We start from the raw sequence: 23,745 nt of genomic DNA, 5'->3' as shown, positions 1-23,745 counted from the left end.
AATCTTTCAAGACACTACATAATACATTTAAATACACATATAGAATATTTAGAGATTGAATTTCCAGAATTTTTTTTTAACTAAATTATGATGTGATTACAATTCACTTTCTATCCTCATACACACACACACACACACACAGCAACTGGCAAAACATCAGTAGTACTTCTGGAGTTGATTTTGCATTCAAATAAAATGTTTTAGTCCAAATTACTCTCCAAAACTCTCAATTTCTGTTATTTCATATTTATTACATAAAAAGAAAAATTTACTAAAATGTTTATAGTGTAACTAGATTTTCTCTCATTTAACTAAGCTAATTCTTCTGTTAACATTATTAATGCATTAACTAATATGACTAATAAGAAGGTAAATAAACTTACAGTTGTTCATTGTTTGTTCATGTTGGTTCAGAGTACATTAGATAATGGTAGCAGACAATTTGACATTTGATTTTAATAAATATGACGTATTCTAAATGTTCATCGCTGGTTCATGTTAACTAATATTACAAAATGAATGCTTATTGTAAAGTACTACTGCTTTGCGCAGCTCTGCTGTTCCTGTAGTAATTACTACAGTTTGGGATCTTTATACAGTAATGTATATGATACATACAACAGTGAGACTGGCTGGTAAAAAAAAAAAAAAGCCTGGTTGTGGCTGCGCTCTGGGTGTGAGGACACAGTGAGGGATGCAGTTCTGCAGAGCAGGAAAAACGATATGAGAGATAGATGAGAGCAGTTACAGTAAATGGAAGAACAGGAAGAAAGAATTTCTCTTAATGACATGTTTTAATATCCTCGTCAAAAAGCGGCTGCTGGTTGAAGATGTATGAGGAAACAGCAGTTATATCATCTTTCCTTCCTCTCTATTCATCCTTCACTGGCTATAATATCCATTTTCTTATTACAGCCTTTCAATTCTTTACAACTTTCTACTCAGTGTTTTATTAATTTCTCCATTTTGTCAATTGCTCATCACATGTTGAAGCTTTCTCTTACTCTCTCTCTTTTTCCGCTAATATAGATAATAAAGGTTTGAGTCTCAGCTTCAAAGCGATGATGTGTTTTCTTTTAGAAAATCCATATATTTGCCTGACTGACTTGCCTGTTTGTGTGTGTGTGTGTGTGTGTGTGCATGTGTGTTCACTTTAAGTGCAGTGATTAAACCAGTTGCTACATACCCACACACACATACACACACCTGTTGATATCATGTAATATTTGCCTCCAACTGCAAATCTTTCCTCTTTCTCATTTATTTTGTTAATTTGTACTGTTTTTACTTCTTTTGCCTCACGCATCTGTATCAAATTACACAACTGAGATTTAGGTATATGGATCTTTGCATTGCAAATCATGTCATTCACCAGCAATAATTCAGGCAGTTTCATAAATAAAATAAAAAGGCCAAACACACCCTCAAACACAAACCACCCTGAATGTGTTTGACTGACTTTATTCGATTTACAAAGAGAGTTGCCCATTCTGACATCATCACATTATGAAAAGAAAATGAACTTGAAATAATATGAAATCATCTTTGAGTGTGCTGTTTTTGTTAGCACTTCATTTACTAAAGGATTTGACTACAATAATTAAGTTCCTAAATGAAAGTGAATATTAATAATAATAACAGTTCAGCTGAAGTTAGTAGTTGTAAATAAAAGCTACACAAAATATGCTTTTTACTGTATTATAGTAGTTTTTGATGAATCAATACCAATAAATAAATAAATAAATTACAAAGCTTGATGGAACTTTGTCAACTCAGGCTCACTGGAAAAAAAAATTCTGCGAAATCCAATTACATTGATTCTTGAATATTTGACGAACCTCTTAAAGTGAATTGTGCAATGAGTGCCACAAAAATTGTTCAGTTTTATCCAAAACACATAAACATGAATCTAATTGAATGTATCAAGGCAGTTTTGTATGAAATGTTGCTTAAAGGGATACTCCACCCAAAAAAGAAAATTTTGTCATTAATCACTTACCCCCATGTCGTTCCAAACCCATAAAAGCTCTGTTCGTCTTCGGAACACAATTTAGATATTTTGGATGAAAACCTGGAGGCTTGAGACTGTCCCATAGACTGCCAAGTAAATAAAAAGGGTCAAGGTCCATAAAAGGTATGAAAGTCGTCATCAGAACACTCCATCTGCCATCAGACGTGCAATCTGGGTTATATGAAGTGAAGGGAAACACTTTTTGTAAGTGAAGAAAACAAAAATAATGACTTTATTCAACAATTCCTTTGTCAATGGTCTCCTCTTTGTCTCTCCATATCACCGTATGCTGTGTATGCTCTTCTGTTTCATCCGCGCCTTTCATACCTTTTATGGACCTTGACACTGTTATTTACTTGGCAGTCTATGGGACAGTCTCAAGCCTCCAGGTTTTCATCCAAAATATCTTAAATTGTGTTCCGAAGACGAACATAGGTTTTACAGGTTTGGAACGACATGGGGGTAAGTGATTAATGACAAAATTTTCATTTTGGGGTGGAGTATCCCTTTAAGAGTTAATGCTCTGTTGCGTTTAAAAATAATGTACCACCCTACATTAGCTTAACTGAGAGTATTAACAAAAGCAAACGTGAGATAAAAAAACATTTGCTGAAGCATTCATGCCATTTTAGTTTGCTTCTACAAATCATTGAGCTCTTTTGTCGCTACTCATGTTTCACAGGACTCGTACTTGCAAGTGCACTGCTGTACCAGGTGGACTACAGAGCAGGTTTACTTTCTCAGAAATACCATACATATGGAGAAGGGTTATATGATGAAAACCTCAAAATGTATTAGTTTACAAATAACACACTATGGTAAAAGTGTTTTGAGGTCATAACATAGTATGAAAATGCATAAAAAATAAGTCTTTATTAATCAATAATCTGCCCCGTAATCATAATTTGTGTGAAAAGAAATAAAAGTTGTTTTTTACTGCCACTAGTGTCCAGTCAAGATGGAAATTGAATATGCTCCATAGTTGTGATTTTAGGGTTTAGCACAAAATAAAACAAAGCAAAACAAATGCTGATAGTTTAAGATAAATGCTTTTACATATGCACTTAGGTGTAAACATGAAACTGAAGAGAAATTTATATTCATGAATTAACAAAGATAAGATTTCCTTTGCCTCAACAAAAGTCCAACCTGCATCACTGCCAAATACATATCAGTGGACATTTCAGACAGATTCATTGTGTTCTGATTCATTAAATCACCTTCTCCGATTTTTATGGCTGGCTGGCTGTGATTTATAAATCACACTAGAGACTTCTAACTTTCAAAGAGTCACCCTCCCTCCTATGTCTCGGTTTTGTCCTTCTCACTTTCGCTCTCTTTTTCCCTCAGGCCATTAGTCAGCAGTTCTGTGTTTGGTGTGTGTGTGTGTGTGTGTTTCCACTGATTTTACAGTGTGTTTGCTGTGTGTCAGTTGTGTGTGCGTGTGTGTATTCAGATAGATGGATGACCTCTTGTTTAATGGCTGATGTAAATAACCTCTATCTGCTTCTGTGTGGTTGATATATGAGTGAAACCAGTTCACCTTCTGCGTTCTTGCCTCTGGGTGACCTTTTTCCTCCAGACACCACACCACAGCTGGCCATAATGACACCAGTGGTCTTCTGTGTGTATGTGTGATGTAGGGTCACAGTTGGGTGTAATAGCAGCTATTCTTTCACTCTTCACTACCTGCACGCAGCTACACCCAAACAGGTGTCTTGTGTTTCAGAATGCAGATGTAATTAAAGTTTGTCCTCATCTGATCCGACCATTAAACATTTACTACAGAAACATGCATCTGTGACACCTGTGCCTCTTTCTCTCTTTACAGTGCAGCAGTGACTATACTCCAGTGTGTGGATCTAACGGCGAGAGCTATGAGAACCATTGTCTCCTGCGCAAAGATGCCTGTAAATTGCAAACAGAGGTGCTGCTGGTGTCAGAGGGCGCCTGTCCTGTCGGTACGTCCCTGTGTCGTAGAGGTGACTGTCCTTCCTGTGTGTGTGTGTGTGTTTGTGCTGCTGAACGTCTCAATGGCACCTGTTAAACTGAAGTTATAAAAATCATTAACACTTTCATGAACTAACAGTGAACAATAATATAGTAGCATTTATTAATCAAAGTTCAATCTAAAATCTCTGCTTAATACTGGGTCAATATTGCACAAAAAAGAATAGTTTGTCTTGTATTTCAGTATAGATATTATCTATACAATATTTAAACAACTTTATTTTACCACATTGCTTTACAACATTGTTTTTTTTTTCTTGTTTAAAAGCATGAATCTAACTGCTTAAACTTTTGGTTATTTATGTAATGATATTTATAACACTACAATAAGGTACAATTTTTTAATATTAAACCATTGAAAAACTACATTTTAACAAAATTCATTAATCTATGAATAAGTTAAATCATAAAATATATATTTTTGTACTACATAGCTAATTTGAAATGTTAAAAGTGTATGTGTATGTCAAAGAAAGAAAGAAAGAAAGAAAGAAAAAGAAAGAAAGAAAAGTTTAGAATCAGAATCACTTCATGTTCACACATAGACATTAGAACTTTGCCAATAAGCGACAAAAAAAATTCAAAGATAAATTAAACTGCAGACTCCCATTAGCAGGGAGCAGTGATATGTCCACATGCTCTCGATGCTCAGAGGTGCAACATTCCACAGTGAAACATCCAGCGGGGTTCAGTCTAAATGTGCTGACTTGTAGCCACACCGTGGAGAAAATAACAGTGATTACCAGCTAAAGTAACAATCATTCACTAACGGCTAATGACTCTGAGAGTGACGAATGCACCTGGTGTCGGGTGAAATACAAAACGACACAGTTGGTTCAGAATGTTAATGGAGATAATGACACTTCTGAAACTGGGATATATAATAATCTTACAAAAAAAAAAAAAACAGTGAAACCTAGTCTTTAGAGATTGCTATGTTAATTATAATTAATTAAAGTATCAACTTTGTCTCATAGATTAATGCTAAGATTCTTATATTGTACATTACAAATTGTTAATGTACAGAACAAAGTGGATTTTGCATAAAAGGTGCCATTTAAGTGAAAGTTCAGTTTATTAATGAAAAACATGAAACGTAGATTTTAAAAATGTTTTACTTTTTCAAAGACATTTTATGCCGGTTACAGTTTGTTTTGCTTAGGGAGACAGTTTAGATGCAAGTTTGATTGACGTTGTGACAGTGTGATGGAAGCCAATCCCAGCCTATCTCACCTGCTGGTACAATATTAGAGAGAAAGAGAAACAGAGCACAGCGCTGACAGCAGTCACCGGTGAAGATACTGATACTCTAATGTTCGCTGAAATTGAATCTTTAAATAACATTTAATACCAGAAACTATTCTTGTTTGTTTTCCCTCCTTCATCCATTGTTTTTCGCTCTCATTTCGGTCTCTTTCTTTCACCTTTTCTTCATTATCTGATCAAGGTGTAGAGACACCGCTTTAGGAAGACTATTCAGAAAAGCTCAGTGGAATTGAGATCAGGCTTGTGTACTGCTATAATGGCAAATGTCTTTGTTCCACCTCTTTCTGTTTTTCTCACACACATGCACAAAGACACACTTCTACTCATTAGAGGTGACTTCCTGTGAGGACACACACACACACACACAGTATTTTGGTCCAGTTTCTGTGTCCTCTTTTTGTCCTCTGTCTCTAGATTAGCCCACTTTTGACATATTTTATTAAATGAGGAAGACGTTGTCGGTTATAGAAAATATATACCTTTTAATATAAAAATAAATTAGCTTAGGGTGTGTTTGTGTGTGTGTGTGTCCACAAAGATAAGCATCATTTAAATGGTAGTTTAAGACCATTTAAGTAGATTATAGGTCAGTAGGACTTCTAAAAGGAATTATTACATTTATTCAGCAAGAATGCATTAAACTGATGGCAGAAAAGACATTTATACATATAAAAAAAAGTTTCAATTAAATGCAGTATTTTTAAACTTTCTATTCATAAAAAAAAATATTAAAAAAAATCCTGAAAAAAAAAAAAAAATGTTTATATAAAATATATTGAAATAGGTAAACATTTGGCAATAAAAAATAATAAAAATTATTATATAAAAAATAAATAAACAGATAAGCATTTATAAAAATTTGCAAAAATTCTTACCAACCCCATACTTTTAAACATTGCTGTATATTTCTCTTATTTAAACTGTAGAAAAATATCTTTCTGATCTTTTTTTTTTTTTTTGCAATACTTGTTGTTAAATGGGTCAACACTACAATTTGTGTAACAATTGAGAATATAAAGTAAGTTTGTTTACTTTCCTGCCATGCTATAGAGTCTTGAGACACATTGTTTTGTGTCTCGCAATTTTAAAGAACATTAAATATTTATAATGGGGAAAAATAATGCAGAATGTTGGACACATTTGAAATGCTACAATTAAAAATGGCTATTTTCACAAATTAACTGAAGTGATTTTGAACAGGGCACAATTCCCATTTTAAATGGAGGATGAAAGTTTGTTTACAACAAACTAAATTTCAGGGAAGGTAACTTTTATGTTCGTTAATAGTTTTACAAGCATATCTAGCAAAAACAGTGCAATGTGAAAAGTAGAGTCCCCACCATGGCAGAAAAACAGCCGCATCTGTGTTTGTCTGTGTGTGATGCAGAGATGTGGGGTTGTTCAGAGGCAAAGGCAGTAATCAGTGTCAAGTAAAGTGGGCTACATTTCCTCACAGACCACAAATCATTGTGTGTGCTATATGGGGATACACAAATCTGAGTGTGTGTTTGGAGACAGAATAAACACAGGTCACACTGCTCTCAAATTGATCACCCATTGCTTGTAAAGAAGAGAAAGATAGGGGGATGTAGTTATAAATCAGACCCTCTGTGTATATGTGTGTGTGCTGGGGAAGGGGCAACGCTGCAGGAAGATGGAATCGGAAAAGTCATCATTAGGATAATCCATCAGAACATCTAGACGCTCCCCACAGAGCAGTTTGAGAGAGAGAGAGAGAGACGGGCAGAGAGAGAGAGAGACAGTCTGATGTAATACCAGAAGGACAGACCCAGACTAATAATTTGGCTAATTATGGAAGATCATGACTGCAGCGGGGATTGGGCTGATCAGCAAAGGGAACAAGGAATGATCTGGAGAATGAAAACACAGATTGAAGATGAAGAAATGAGATGCTGAATACATGCAGCCTCTGTCTCTCTCTTCTATTTCAGACAGCAGAAGTGTCACAGGTTCAGAGTAATGTGAACCTGTAATTGAGTCCCTCATTAAAACCACAGCCTCATGAATATGAACGACCTCAGCCTCATCTGCATAGCTCAGACTATTTGTGTTACCTGTGACCCAGCATGAAGTTTGGGAAAGAGAACATGAGAAAGTGAGAAAGGTTGAGGAAGAGGACACTGCAAAATAGCTTGCTTAATCTGTTCTTGTATTTTGTCTTGTTTTTGAAATTAATTTACATGATTTAATCATGTGTATTGGTTCCTCGTGAATCGACACAAACATAATTTGTTCACGTAACTGTAACATCATGCATTGAAGTTATTTTTATGTGACCCAATTAGGCAAAATAGTCTCAAAGTGATTTTATATGCTTCCCTGACAGGATTGATTTATTCAGGTTCATATGTTTTATGTCACATCACTGAATTACAACATTGTACTAGCTAGCTAACAAATTGTTGGCTCTTTTTTTTTTTTTCTTAACTGCACCCTTCACCACAATGGTCAACCAGTCCCAACAAATCCCAACATAACTGAACATTAAATACCATTAGGTATTTTCTTTTTCTCATCCTTCTCAAATAGTAAACAGTACTTAATTTGATGCTCTTCCATCACTTTGAACCAGTCTGGCCATTCTCCTCTGAATCCTGGCATCAACTAGGCATTTGTGCCCATAAAACTATCTCTCACTGGATACTTCCTCCTTTGGGACCATTCTCTGTAACCTTAGAGATGGTTGTGTGTGAAAATCCCAGTAGATCAGTGAGTTTCTGAAATACGCAGACTAGCCACTCTGACACCAACCATATAACATATAAAGGCTATGTTCACACTGCAAACATTAGTGCTCTTTTTTTTCTCAGATCAGATTTTTTAAAATGGCTGTTCACATTGTCATTTTTAAATGTGGCCAATATCAGATTCCAGTGTGAACAGATGATAGTCCTGAACTGATCCGCTTGCACAAAAGAATGATAACAAGATGGCATGAAGTGCACTGTCATATGGAAGGAAACTTGGAGGCCACTGAAGCAAAGCCAGTGTTGTGCTGAATTCTGACCCCCACCAGATTATTACCCCCCTATTATTGGTAGGTTTAGGTGTGGGGGAGGGGTTAGGATTAGGCAATCAGGTATTTCAATGAGGGGGGTGATCATCTGGCAGGGAGTCGAAAATGGGCACAACACTGATCACTGATGAGGGGGCGGCTGAGGTAACGAAAGGGGGTGATGACGTAGCACAAAGTAAAAAAAAACGTGGCCCATTCACGTATTTGTCGGACCATAAACAAACCTGCCCGCTACTACTACAACTATTAGAATACTGGGTGCACACAGATAGTATTCTGGTTCCGAGACAGGTTGGTGGAAGTGTTTTTTTTTTATGTATTATGCGCGAGAAGCTGCTATAAAGACCTAAGACGAGAGCGCAGCATTCAAACAAATTCAAAGACGTCTGTAGCACATTTAATTTGAAATACAATGAAAAAATAGTACCGCAGTGGAATGAAAAATGCATTCTGATTAAATGAGCCTACTAAAAGGTACTTAGCAAATACAGATGGAGTATTGAAAAAAATAATATTTGCATAGCCAACAAACTCGAAAATCTGACATCCAGGAAATAATACGTCTTATGCAGCAGTTTTACCACAGATACAGACAAGTGATACCACCACAACCACCAGAAATACTTAATTGTGTCTGCTTTACAATGAAGCAAGCTTATTGCGACCGATTCACTGACATAACACATTCATTGCGACCCATTTAACAGATTCAACATTTTAAGTTAGAACAGCTTGAACAGCAACAAACAATAAGAATACAGCGAAATAAACAACTAACTACGATCATCTAGCCCTCTTTTAAACATAAAAATTATTTCATCATACCTTTAGCTTACTCGGTAGTGATGCATTATTAGTTGAACCACTTGTGCGGGTTTGTGTGTCAGATGTGTCAGATGTAACAATTAAAATGTGACTTTGTGAAACGGACTGTCCTAAATTATTGCTATAGTAGCATCATATTAATGCTAGAAAGCCATATGCATTTGGAAACTGTATTTTTTAAATAAACCATTATATTTAATAAATAAAATCTATTTTCACACTAATCTTGAGTGAGGGGTGGGATAGTCTGACTGATAGTCCCTTGGTGCCGGCTCTGCACTTACGTAAGCATCAACATGTTAATTTATAAGCTGATGTGCCACGAAAGCCAGCGAATTCACAAGCAGATGATAAGGAGGTCGAAGATAAGGAAAAAGAGTGCAAAGTTTTTAATTATTTACCATACGTATGACTCCTTAAGCTTAGTTTGTATGGAGCTGTCATTTTAATGCACCGTAAAAACAAAACAACACTGTCTCTTCACTGACTCCTTACTCAGCTGTTTGTCATATTCACAGAGTGATCAAAGAACAGATGAAAAAACAGTATGTAAAATCTCCTGCCAGTGCGGAATAATTACGAATGTAGCTCTAGTGATATAAAAGCCATGTGAATTCCATTTTGAGTGTTCAAACTTGCAAAACATCTGACCTGAATCGGATTTAGGACCACATATGAAAGTGGACCAACTCAGAATTGAAAAGATCAGATTCCATGTGTTTTGTGCTCTTAACACTGTCATGAAATAAAAACGAGTCACATAAAACTGAGTCACATATACCTGTATGAGCAAAAAAAATAAATAAATAAATAACAAATTTGATTTGGGTCACATCTTCCTGCAGTGTGAACATAGTCAAAGTCACTTAAATCACCTTTCTTCCCCATTCTGATGCTCAGTTTGAACTTCAGCAGATTATCTTTACATGTCTAAATGCTGCCATGTGATTGGCTGATTAGGTATTTGTGTTAATGGGCAGCTGAACAGATATACTTAATAACGTGGGAAGTGACATATAATACAGACCCCAAACTTTTGAATTTGGTAGTTTATATCTACGAAACCACATTATCTACATGAATAATCACAGACAAAAAAACATTGGCTGTAGTGGCTCCTTTCATGCATGTTGATTTTCCTATGCTCTTTATGGTGTGATTCCATTAATTAAATTAAATGGTGGCCACCTTTTCAAAATCTATTTTATACGACTCATTTTATTTGTTTGCCATCTCTAGAACACATTTTATTAGTAGAATAATCTCTATTGTTAAAATGAATTATTTTGTGATACTGTACATTATCCCTTACTTAGTGGGGTTGAGATACTTTTTCTAAAAAACAAGACAAAAGTTATTAAGAAAAGTACTTTTGCAGAGACGCAGTAGAAGCACAGTTTGGAATTAAAGGAATAACACATTAAGGCCTCGCCTTCCTGTGGCCATCTCAAACGAAGATTTATATTTGTTCTGGGCGGGGAATAATTGGTGGGGTGATTGATGGGAGGGCACAGAGCTATAAGCTGCTCCTCTCCATCATAACAAATTGATGAATGTCAGATTTTCCCAAAGCTGCCGTCGAGCCCAGGAGCGGATGGCGAGAAAGACTGAGAGCGAGAGAGCATGGTACAGTCTAGTCATTGCGGCTGTGCCCTTGAACTTGAGAGAGAGAAAGTAGGGTTATCTGGGGCTACTTTTTGTTTTCATCTCAAATGAATCCATGAGAACTCCATTATTTATATTTTGAGAGGTACAGATGCAGCCGGAGGGCAGATTTATAAGTGTTAAAAATGGGAAATGAGGTGACAGCCAAGCTATTTTCCACCCTCCCTTTCCGCTCTAATGTATACATTTCCCTCTATAGTTGTTTTTCTTTCACCCACTAGTCCTCAGTTCTACAGATTTAATCCATTGGGCTCATAAAAGCTGAGTTTAAGTCCCAGGAATGTTCTAGAATTAGAAGCCTCCAGTGTACGTTAGTGTTCCATAAATGCCTTGTATAAATAGGGCTAAGAGAGAATTGCACGTGCCATGCTGAATTTCATTTTGCATGACATCTGTGATATTGCTTCTGTTGCTCTCCTCCGCATCTGTGCAAGACACAGATGCTGCGAAAAGCCATAAAGATAGGAAAATGGGGTAACATTTTAGAATAAGGTTCCATTAGTTATTGTTAGTTAACTACTTTATTCAAATCAAAAGTTGTGCTTGTTATCATTAATGCACCGTGAATTAGCAAATAACAATGAATAATTCTATTTTCATTAACATTAACAAAGATTAATAAATACAATAATAAATGTATTGTTCATTGTTTGCTCATGTTAATAAATGCATTAACTAACATTAACTAATGGGACCTTATTCTAAAGTGTTACCGAAAATGGTATTAGATATGAATATGTATTTCTAATCTAAGCATGCACAACTGTATGACATAGGCAACAGCCCACATTCTAGGCAAAAATCTGAAGATTCTTCTGGCCAAGAACTGTCCAGTTACAGGACGTGACCGTCTGACCTATAAAGTGACAGTTTTACATGAAGTTTATGCTTCCTCCTTTCTGCCGTGTTCGATTTGTGTAGAGATTTTTCATTTTTGGATGGAGTATCCTTTTAGCATCAATTTGAGCCTCTTCATTTGATTATAACTTAACTAAGCTACAGCTTTTAATTATTTTTTATTTATTTATTTTGTTTTAAACTACAGGTTTTTTTTGTTGTTGTTGTTTTTTGTGAGCAAAGAGGGCCAGTGTTCAAATCCCATTCTAATTCATTTTTAATAAAGAGAAAATGCAACTGACCTTGTCAGCATTTTTACTGAATGGAAAACAGAAATTTTGATAAGACTCATTTTTGGGTTTTAGATGTGTGAATGAATGATTTTTCCACAGTGCTGTAGACAAACATCTTTTGTGTCTATGAGTGTGCAATCTAATTATCAAATACATAGTCTTCTTGTTTGTAAGGTGCATCTAGAATAGGTTAAGAAATAGAACTAAATCTGTTTGAATGGACATGATGCTTGTGTTCCTGACCGTCTGTTTTCTGCTTTGCAGATGCTGGCTCTGGATCAGGGGATGATGGTAAGTATTTTCAACTCATCTCTAATTAATACAGAGCATTACAATAATGATCTCATATCTCGCTTTGTCTGTTCACATCCACACACACCAAGATGTTCATACTGAGTTCAGATGCCAGCAGTACTTATGAAGTGAATCCAGGATGAAGAATTTCACTCTAGAGCATGGCTAATTAAAAAGAGATTCAGGATGGGGTGATGGGAAGATCAAGAGAGAGAGAGGGAGGGATGATATATCTACTCTGAAATAGTAGGAAAGTTCTACTGATCAACTAGGATTTTTATTTACAACTTTGAAAAATATCTTTTTACAGTGTACTAACATACTACTCTCTCAGTTTCAGCTGCATATAATATTCACTTCACTATTTATTTGATCGAACTAAAAAGAAAGTTAAGAATTTCTCTGCAAGAAAATATTTTTTTTCAAGTATTTATTTTCAAATTCTCCATGTTTGCAGAATACTGCATAAATATATATATATATACAATGCAATACATTGTATACTGTGCTCAATTCAGAAAATAGTATGCATGGTTTTCCATTTCATACATCAGCTTTTCATATGACTCACATCAAGGCTTCAATGCAAGCATAATGTGCCCTTTTGACCACCACATGAAAAGCATTGCAGATAGAGTTACAGAAAGCCAATTTTATGAGGCTGTTACTGTATGTACCATGAAAGCAGGAGTGCACACACAGTAAACAGTGAAAACATGTATTTAAGCTTAAGCTTAAAATAGAAAAGGGGCATGGGAATTGATTTAATACACTGCAGAGTGAGAAAAAGTATTCACAGAAAATTGATTCACATGAATTTACATTTACATGAATTGGATTGTTGTTGGAAATATTAAGGTATGACTGAATAAACTAGTATAACTGAATAAAATGAAACTGAGGAATTCAAGATCTCCTCATAAAGAAGTTTCAAAAAGCATGTGCAAACATCACATACGTCAGTCCTGTAATTGCATTCATCATGTGAACTCTCCAGTAATCACTGGCTGTACTTTAAAAGGTCACACACTTCAAATTGTTTGAACTCTGAGTGATGCATTAACAGCGCTTGACTGGCACGCAATGTGCCGCTGGAGGTAATAGCTCCTAGAGTTCAACTCACTGGGCAAAGCTGATGTGAGCCATGTGAAAGGGCCATTACTACGAGACTTTAATATGAAATACAGCATGTTTCTAGAATGCTAAAACTTATGCTTACCAAGGCTACATTTATTTGATCGAATATGCTGATTAATATGCTGATTTGGTCCTCAAGAAACATTTCTTCTTATCAGTGTTGAAATCAGATGTGCTGCTTAATGTTTTTGTACAAACCATGATACATAAAATGAGGGACTGGCAAAAAAAAAATGGAACAACAGAAGAACGTGGCTCAAAGAGCCAAGAACAGGAAACTGAGGATGAGAAGAAAAAAAATAAGAAAGGTTACAAAAACGAAAGCGCCATCTGAAAGCCATACAACAGGGATGACACAGGAGATAACTAGTGCAGAGCATGTGAACAAATGTAGCCACTGTGGGAGAGACGACACACAGGGAGCTGGAGCGAGGGAGGGAAATAGAAAAGAAAAGGGCAAGAAGAGAGAAGGATGGAGGGGCACGGCCACTTAGAGAAAGATCGGTGTGGCTCAAGAGAAGAGTTTAGCTTGAGGAAAGCGTTGCCTCTTCTCCAGGAGGATCAAACATGTTTTTAATGTCTGATTGTAAATCATTGATGAGCTCTGGCTCATACATTCTAAATCACACACACACACAGAATCAGATATGTTCTATCGACGTGGAAACAACACTTCCTCCTCACTCTCACATAACTGAAAGCCTCATGTAACTGAGCCGAGATATTACGCTAGATTCTACCAACACACACATGTAAATGTACAGTAAAAACACAACTAACGGAAGGCATTTATTCAATTCCTTCCATAGAAAAAATTAGAAATTCACTGTAAGATAGTGGGGCTTTTTGAACATACAGATTGTAAATCAAACTTTTTGGTTGGTTGAACATAAGATCTTATGTATCCAATAGAGAAAGACATATGAGCTAAATCTTACAAGCCGTTTTTTCTAAATCTCATAATGAGAACTTATTTTGCAGCTGTTTAAAAGTTAGATCTGTATAGTGAGAATATCTGGAGTATGAATAGAACCTGGATGTACCACATTTGCCAGGTTGTCACTGTCATTTGACATTTATTCATTTATTTATTTTGGAAATGTAAGGAAAAAATGGCTTTAAAGAGATAGTTGACCCAAAAATGAAAATTCTGTCATTGTTCCAAATATGTATTGCTTGCTGTAAGATGAATGTTTGAAGAACAGTTTTGGTTACCATTGACTTCCATTGTATGGACAAAAAACAACTGCAATAAGTCTTTATGGTTTATGCCATTCAGGATGAATAAAATGATTTCAGAATTTTTCATTTTTTGGGTGGACTATTCCAAAAAACAGCACATGCAGTAATGCCTACAGTAGTTTTGATTAATCAAGTGAATTAAAAGAACTGCTGTTTTCAATTTTTTTGCTTTAGAAATAAATTGTCAAGGAAATACATTAACAAATTAGTGTTCAGAACCATGTTCTTGCAAGAGTAGCCTACAATAATGATTTACAGGTCCTTCTCAAAAAATTAGCATATTGTGAAAAAGTGTTTTTAATACAAAAAAAGTCAACCTTCAAATAATTATGTTCAGTTATAAACTCAATACTTGGTCTGGAATCCTTTTGCAGAAATGACTGCTTCAATGCGGCGTGGCATGAAGGCAATCAGCCTGTGGCACTGCTGAGGTGTTATGGAGGCCCAGGATGCTTCGATAGCGGCCTTAAGCTCATCCAGAGTGTTGGGTCTTGCATCTCTCAACTTTCTCTTCACAATATCCCACAGATTCTCTATGGGGTTCAGGTCAGGAGAGTTGGCAGGCCAATTGAGCACAGTAATACCATGGTCAGTAAACCATTTACCAGTGGTTTTGGCATTGTGAGCAGGGTGCCCAGGTCGTGCCGAAAAACGAAAATCTTCATCTCCATAAAGCCTTTCAGCAGATGGAAGCATGAAGTGCTCCAAAATCTCCTGATAGCTAGCTGCATTGACCCTGCCCTTGATAAAACACAGTGGACCAACACCAGCAGCTGACATGGCACCCCAGACCATCACTGACTGTGGGTACTTGACACTGGACTTCAGGCATTTTGGCATTTCCTTCTCCCCAGTCTTCCTCCAGACTCTGGCACCTTGATTTCCGAATGACATGCAAAATTTGCTTTCATCCGAAAAAAAGTACTTTGGACCACTGAGCAACAGTCCAGTGCTGCTTCTCTGTAGCCCAGGTCAGGCGCTTCTGCCGCTGTTTCTGGTTCAAAAGCACACGCCTGTGCACGGTGGCTCTGGATGTTTCTACTCCAGACTCAGTCCACTGCTTCCGCAGGTCCCCCAAGGTCTGGAATCGGTCCTTCTCCACAATCTTCCTCAGGGTCCGGTCACCTCTTCTCGTTGTGCAGCGTTTTTTGCCACACTTTTTCCTTCCCACAGACTTCCCACTGAGGTTCCTTGATACAGCACTCTGGGTACAGCCTATTCGTTCAGAAATTTCTTTCTGTGTCTTACCCTCTCGCTTGAGGGTGTCAATGATGGCCTTCTGGACAGCAGTCAGGTCGGCAGTCTTACCCCATGATTGCGGTTTTGAGTAATGAACCAGGCTGGGAGTTTTTAAAAGCCTCAGGAATCTTTTGCAGATGTTTTAGAGTTAATTAGTTGATTCAGATGATTAGGTTAATAGCTCGTTTAGAGAACCTTTTCATGATATGCAAATTTTTTGAGATAGGAATTTTGGGTTTTCATGAGCTGTATGCCATGCCAAAATCATCAGTATTAAAACATTAAAGACCTGAAATATTTCAGTTGGTGTGCAATGAATCTAAAATATATGAAAGTTTAATTTTTATCATTACATTATGGAAAATAATGAACTTTTTCACAATATGCTAATTTTTTGAGAAGGACCTGTATATTCCCAGCTGTCGGGTTTGATTTGGTTGGAAACTTAAGAGTTGCGTCATTTGTTCTTGCATGTTTAAATCATGTCCAGAATGTCCAGCTATGATGCCACTTGTTTAGAATACATATACTTGGGATAGACGTATTGTTGAACATTCTTCTCACTATCAGAGAAATTGTAGCTAGTCAGATCCACTGTGATATACAGTAAGAATCACAGGAACCTATAGGTAGCTACAGTTCAAACTTTACCTCATGAATCATCATACAGTGTAGAACTGATTTTTAAAATGTGCTTCCTTAAGTAACTCACAGTGCTTTGTCTAGCTTTTATTAGCAACACTACACACTATCCTTGACTCGGTGAATCTCAATGTGACCACATTGCAGCAAATGACACTTTATTCTACATAATGTGTAGAAAATCGGCCTGTTCCTTTACACCCACTCAAAAAGCTATTTTTTAAGCGAAAAACTGCTGCTTGACCCATATTTAGCCTTCAGAAACACTCACATGCTATGTTTATCTAGATTCTTTCATTTACTGCCAGTAGCTGCATGCTCAAGGACTGCAAATTTTGCAATTAGCACTGTCCTAATTGAAGTGTTTTAGTAAGGGGCACTATTCAAGCTTAGATTGCATTACAAATACACACTGAACAATGTTCTTCTTTCAGCATCAGACCACTATGGTGAGGTGTCTTCATGTGGTGGTGGTGAAGAACTTGTAGCAATGTCAGTTTTTCATAAAGGTGATGGCTAACAGAAGAGTCTCTGGCTCTTTGCCATCAATAACGCATCACAAATCACTTGTACGGTTACATTTTTTATTTTGTAGAGGGGCAGCTTGGCTGATACTCCAGTCAATCTCCAGCAATAATCGACTAATTATATAACCATACACATGATGGCTGTTACTGTTGTCTGTTTCTGGTAATCTATAACCCATTTACATTCAAATATTCACTTCCTATAGGATTGCATACACTTTAAATTTTAGAAGCTATGGCTGGACTTTTTCATGGTACAGTATATGGGTATTACTTTAAACTATGGAAACTTGGTCAGGTTGACTTTTAAAAATAATCTCTTAAAATACACTTTTTACATTTTCATATAATTTGCATAATGGCAATATACAGCAGTATACAATACAAGCAGCATAAGAATTTTTTTATTTTCCACTCATTTCCACCACATCTCACAATTTTTTTTTTTTTTTTTTAACTGCAAGATATCTTACCATATCTGGTGAAAAATGTCATTATATGTCATTTTACTGTAAAATAATGTCAAAAAATGGTATGGGTTTTGAAAGTAAAAACTATGATTTACTGTAACATGGCACATCACACATGAATTCCTTTTATTTAAATTGTTTAGTTTCTTCTTTGTTTGATGTCAGAAAACTACATTAGGAAGGTTTGCAATGTTTTTTTTTTTTTTTTTTTTTTTTTTGCATTATTTTAATTTAATGATTTTAGTTTTGACACTGTGGCTATTTTCATGGATAGGCCACTCATGATGCACACGTATTCATAATGTGGTTTTCTAATTTACCACATGTATTATAGTGGTTATCAGTATATTTTAAGGTACAAAGCAGACTGTTAATTCAAGTCATATTAACATTATATCACTTGATGAAATATACAGTTATAATTTCTAGCACAGCTTCAATTATTTACAGCAAATTTACCAGTATTTTTTTAATATGCATGAATTATGTTTGATAACATTCTGTGTTGGAAATTACATAAAATGGCCAACTTGTTTGTGTTGCCAAGGTAATTTTTACAGCTAGCATTTTATCCTAAATAAACACATTTTATCTTAAATAAACTACTTTTATAATTAAAATTGAAAATGAAGCCCATTTACAAATTTTCACGAATAAAAACATTAATTTCACAAGTGTTATTTACCTAGTTTTTGTTTTTTGTAGTTTTTTGTTTTTTACACAACTCATATTTTATCTCAAACACGTTCTTCACTTTTGACTCATGTAAATCAAATAAAAGCAGTTTAGGATTATTTCATAAAAGAACACTGAGCTCTTTTATCTGAACAGATACAGGAAAATTTGATTCCTCATAATCTGACCCCTTTAAGTGCAGCTCTCAAGATCTCTCATCTCATTTACTCTCTCTCTCTCTCTGCAGTTAACGAGGGTTCAGCAGAGATCAGTCAGAAGGAGACATCAACGTGCGACATTTGTCAGTTTGGGGCCGAGTGTGATGAGGATTCTGAGGACGTGTGGTGAGTCACAAACGCACGCGACAGCTTTTCAGGGTCCTGACGTTCTGTCCTTCTGAGAGCCAGAGGGCTTGAGGAATACGGGGGTGTGTCTAATGGCATGTATCTGATGTAGAGTCTTCTGCAGGCCTGCTTCTTGTGAGTTTCTGCTCTTCCTGGCACTGATTCTGAAGGCTGATAAAGTCTACGCCATTTCACTGTGATACATTACAGTGCATCGCCGAGGGTGCGTGCTGTACAGAATGCACTGCAGTAAATAATCTCTATTCGATTGTCCTTCTCTCTGTCTTCCCATTTCTTTTTTGTCTTCTTCATCTCTTTCTTGCTTCCTTTTAGCTTTGCAATCTCTCTTTTGTTATCAGTCCCTTATCTTTAGTGAGGCTTATGATTAAAGCTAGAAAAACAAATTACCAGTAGGGTAAGTAAAATAAACTTAATTCAAGATAAGCAAATTCATCCTGTTTTGAGGATGTTTAGCTATTTTTTACTGGAAATTGGGAGAGAAATACTGATTAAGACTGATTTTTGTGATGTCAGCAAAACTAATTTCGGAGTCAGAGCAAGTTATTACATTTTGATGAAATATTAATTTGCAAAAGTCAATTTTGATGACTTTGCCAACCTCCCATCTGGACACATCTATTGCAAAAATAGATTCCAGGTCAGTGTTCTGACCTGTTTGTAATCACTCACATGGACAAGGCTTGTTTTTTGCCATCATTTCCCCTTCAGGTTTCTCTTTCATTTCAGCCTTGTAATTTATTTAACCCATTGACTAACTTGTTGTGCCGTGGCATTCTGTGGCATTCTGAGCTGATTGTAAATGTTAATTGTATTGTCGCCGGACTGTGAGGGTCAGTTCTCTGTCGGTCTGGAAGGATGATGGATTGTTTCCTAGTACGAGGCCCAACGTTCAGGACAGCGGACTGGCAACCCAAGAGATGGAGGGGCAAAAGAGTGCAGCTCTCCACTGCAATTCCATCTTCAATTAATAGAGTTCCTCTTCCCTAGCAGACAGATTAAAACCTCAGGACCATGGGAGGGCAATTACCATTCAAATATCCCTCACGGTAATACACTAACCAGACAGATCAGAGGGAGACCGAGGGATGGAGAGAGATAGAGATGTGAAAAGGGACGGGAACGAATGAGGGAGAAAATGTCAGAAAGAGACGAGATGAAAAGAGGGAAATGAGGCATCTCAGCGGTTAATGTGTGTGAGTGTGTCTACGTTAAGGTTCATGTGGTCGGTTAAAAGCGGGTGGGGAGGGGGGCACTTTCAAAATAGGATTTAAAATAGGCCCTGGAATTCTTAATAAATGTTTTTTGTCGTTGTTGTTTGATTTCTAACAAATGATCAGTGAAAGGAGGTGCTTAAAGGAATAGTTCACCAAATGAAAATTCAGTCACCCTCAGGACATCTGAGATGAGTTTGTTTCTTCATCGGAACAGATTTAGAGAAATTTAGCATTACTTCACTTGTTCACCAATAGACCCTTTGAAGTGAATGGGTGCCGTCAGAATGAAAGTCCAAACAGTTGATAAGAAGTTTTATTTTAGCAAACCTGTCATCTAATTTGAAAAAATGTCTACCGTTTACACTAAAACCCTGATATGTATAATATATATAAATATATATATATATAGCTTACTGTAATTCCCCATAAATGAAAGAAATGTGCTTGATCATTGCTCTCACCTCTACAGTTGTAGTGTATAAAACGTTATGTTTACTTATGTTATTTCTATTATTAGTCTTAAAGAATGTTGCATTTTCTAACACAGTTGCACACAAATTGTGGAAAAACTCATTATATGTCAAAATTATGACATTACTTTTTCTTCTAGATAAATGTTATGTAAGATATCTAACATATCTAATAGTTATCACTACAAAAGCATGGAATTTGTGCCGCTAATGTTACAGAAATGTCATGGAAAGTGCCAGGAGCTACAAAATCGTTAAGTAAAAACATAAAATAATGGTACAGAAATATATATATATATATATATATATATATATATATATATATATATATATATATATATATATATATATATATATATAAAATATTTGACTCCAGCTTGACCCCTTTATCATAACAGACCAAAGATAATGTAATTTAGCAGACCTATAAAATGATCTGTGCCACACCTGAAAATTACATGTCAGAACAGTGCTCTGTGAAAAAGAGGGTTATTCTTCTGCAGCCACACCTCTGCCTCATTCTGCTGATTACTCTGAAAGATGTGTTCTACTTTTTCTATTTCAGGTACACAATGTGTAGAAAAAAAGTGCATGCTTCTTTGTTTTCACTTTTTTTTTTTTTGTTTGTTTTTGTTTTGTTTTTTTAGTTCACTTAAAAAGCCCTGTGTTAAATTAATTTCTTAATGTACTCACAAGACACTCAAAAAAAAAGAACAACAATACAGTAGTACCTTTTTTAAAAGTCTGGGGTAAGATTTTTTTAAGATTTTTTTTTTTAAGAAATTTATTTTATTCAGTTAGTATGCATTAAATTGATCAAATGTGACAGTAAATATTTTTACATTGTTAGAAAAAATATATATTTCAAATAAATGTTGTTCTAATCATCAAAGAATCCTGAAAAAATCAGCATATTAGAATGATTTCTGATGGATTACACTGTAGTGACTCCTTAAAATTCAGCTCTGCCATCAAAGAAATAAATTCAAATTTGAAAATATATTGAAATAGAAAACAGTTATTTTAAATTATAATAATATTACAGTTATTTACTGTATTTTTAATCCAATAAATACAGCTTTACTGAACATAAGCATTAAAAAAATCTTACCGAAACTGAGCTTTTAAAGGGTAGTGTAAACATACATACATTAAATACATAAAATTAAAGTACATTTTAATTTTTATATATATATATATATATATATATATATATATATATATATATATAAAAATTCTACCTTACAAGTAGACTTAATCATGGAAAAGGCCACAAGTGTGTAAAATATGGCCTGTTAGAAGATGTTTTTGTGTGACATTCGCTGTAGGTTTTGTGGTTTAATATGCAGGGAATCTTTAGACCAAATATAGCTGTTCCAATTCCACAAGATTAAGTATATCTTTGAGAGTCATGAAATCCCTACTGATCCTTTCTAAGTTGCTTTCATCAATTATATTTTTGGAAAGCTGTGAAAAATGAGAAAATATAGTTTCCATCAGCCACAGCGAACAGTGACTGTGCTAGATTGATTTGCAGAGTTGTAATTCCAGACGTTATAGGACCCCTCTCTCTGCATCACTCTCTTTCTCTCTCTTTCTTTACCTTTCTTCCCCTTGGAATCTATTTGTATGTGCATGTTGTGTCTGATAACCAATTAGCAGCTACATCTGTGAGCATTGATGCAGCCAGTCCTATAGCATAGAAATCCAGCTCAAGCTAACAGTAATCTCATTTACTTCAGCTCAGTGAAAATGCAATGAATCTCCTGTTTTCATGCTATAAGAATCACATTTTGCGTGCATGCCTGCATGTGCGTGCTTTTGTGTCACATGGATGTGTGAGAACACGATAAGTGTGGATAAATAGAGTCAGTCATGGTTCATGTTGCTTTGTCTCGTGTATGTCTTGCCGAATGCTGCCAGGTCTGGTCTGTTATCCTCTGGGCATATATGGAGGGATTCGAAATATTACAGCGGGGTTTTATAAATCAATACCAGACTCAGAGATGAAGTGCTCACCAGTAAATATATTAGACAGAGGAAATGCAGCAAATATATCTGGTCTAAGTGCATTCTCTCTTTCTCTCTCTAAGAATTTGTAAGTGTGACTGTATGGCAATTACTGTATGGCCCTAGTTAGACACTTTCCAATGCCAGACTACACTTTCATCTTATGAACTAGCAGTATGACTATGTATGAAGTTCTTTGATATTCAGTGTTAGTACAAACAGTGGGTTACAAAAGCCTGAAACCACATCTGGGATTCATAACCCAGTTTTCAGTTTAAAACTGAATATAAAAAAGTATACATGTAGGGAAAAACTAATTCTAGTATTTTTAAATGTCACCAAAAAAATATCTTGACATAAAATGTCACTCATATATATATATATATATATATATATATATATATATATATATATATATAGTGTTCATATTCTTATATATTTAAATATTAATGTTTTAATTATTTTTTTATTTAATGTAAATTTTAATTTAGTTAGTTTTAATGCTTTAAAAAAATATTTCTATTTAGCTTTATTTATTTCTGTTTAGTAATTTTAGTGCTAACAAACGATTAATCGTGATTAATTGCATCCAAAAAATAAAAGTTTTTGTTTACATAGTATAAGTATGTGTACTGTTTATTATGTATATTTAAATACACACACATACAGTATATATTTTGAAAATATTTACATGTATTTACATTTATATATTCATATTATTACATTTTATTTTATATATATTTTTTAAATATAAACATAACATTTACATTTTTAAAGCTTTTCATCTAATATTTAGGCCTATATTTTAGTTTATTTTAGCTTGATTTTAATTAACAACAACTGTTTTCAAATATTTTATTTTTGTTAACATCTTAATATTAATATTTAGCCTAATTTATATTAATATTACAATATTTGGGAACAGAATGATTCCTTATCTAGTAATATGTAATTGATACTTCCAAATGATTCAATCTGAGACATTTACACTGTAGTGGTCACCATGCAACAGAGGTTTAAATGACAAAAATGCTAAATAGTAACATTTGCACTAGTGAAGACTTATTAACTGCAAACATATCCATAAAGATGCATAGAGACACAAAAACTGGCAAACTCATTTTTGGTTTTATATATATAATAATTATTATTATTTATTTTTGTTATCTGAGACCACACAGGCAAACAGATGGCAGTATATCGAAGCTCATCCAGATAGATAAATATCTCAGATAGCAAGTACAGGAGAGGGAGAGACGATGCTCATTCTGCCAGGATAGAGTCAGTCTCCAGTAATGGGGTGTCTGGCACAAGTGTGCGTTTAGATAAATAAATGAACAAATAAACTGCAAGTACAATGCAAAGTAAACTGAAAGATACGGTTGGTGAAATAAGGTTTGAAGGAATGTAGAGTCTGTGTGCATCTATTCATCAGTGCTTATCTCTACTCTTATAGGAACATCAAGAATAGTGATGAATTCTGACTCGTTGAACTGATTCAGCCGTTCTTTTTGTC

The 23,745-nt window shown here is 35.2% G+C and overlaps 1 pseudogene; it reads left to right on the top strand.

The window, feature by feature from the left end:
- Window positions 1-23,745, top strand: part of LOC109075880 — a 59,245-nt pseudogene that overhangs the window by 23,143 nt on the left and 12,357 nt on the right.

This window comes from Cyprinus carpio, chromosome B6, assembly GCF_018340385.1.
Source record: "Cyprinus carpio isolate SPL01 chromosome B6, ASM1834038v1, whole genome shotgun sequence".
NCBI classification, from domain to species: domain Eukaryota; kingdom Metazoa; phylum Chordata; class Actinopteri; order Cypriniformes; family Cyprinidae; genus Cyprinus; species Cyprinus carpio.
The sequence above is the reverse complement of the archived record's forward strand: the minus strand, read 5'-3'. Positions and strand labels throughout refer to the sequence as shown.